Here is a 582-nt window from a genome sequence, read left to right on the forward strand (position 1 = left end):
AAATAATCAACGTCATCCATCACATTAAAAAAACGAAGGAAAAGGACCAAATGATCATATCACTTGATGCAGAAAAGGCAATTGATACAATCCAATACCCATTCCTGATCAAAACTCTCAGAAATATATGTATAGAAAGGAGATTCTTCAACATAATTAAGTGAATCTATGCAAAACCAACAACTAACATTATTCTCAATGGAGAGACACTGAAACCATTCCCCTTTGAACAATAAGCAGACAACAATGACCTCTACCATCACTTCTACCCAACATTATATTGGAAGTGTTAGCCAGGACAATAAGGCAAGAAAGGAAAATCACTGGCATCCAAATTGGTAAGGAAGAAATTAAACTATATTTGCTGATGATATGATCCTATACCTAGAAAACCCAAGAGACTCAATCAAAAATCTACTGGAACTAATTGAGAGATTTATTATGGTGGCAGGATACAAGATTAAGATACAAAAATCAGTTGGATTCCTCTTCACTAGCAAAGAGTTTACTGAAAAAGATATAAGGAAATCAATACCATTTACAATAGCTACCAAAAATAAAATAAAATAAAATACATGGGAA

Source organism: Orycteropus afer, unplaced genomic scaffold, assembly GCF_000298275.1.
Source record: "Orycteropus afer afer isolate SDZICR_OR568_19922 unplaced genomic scaffold, OryAfe1.0 scaffold00840, whole genome shotgun sequence".
Taxonomy (NCBI): Eukaryota; Metazoa; Chordata; class Mammalia; order Tubulidentata; family Orycteropodidae; genus Orycteropus; species Orycteropus afer.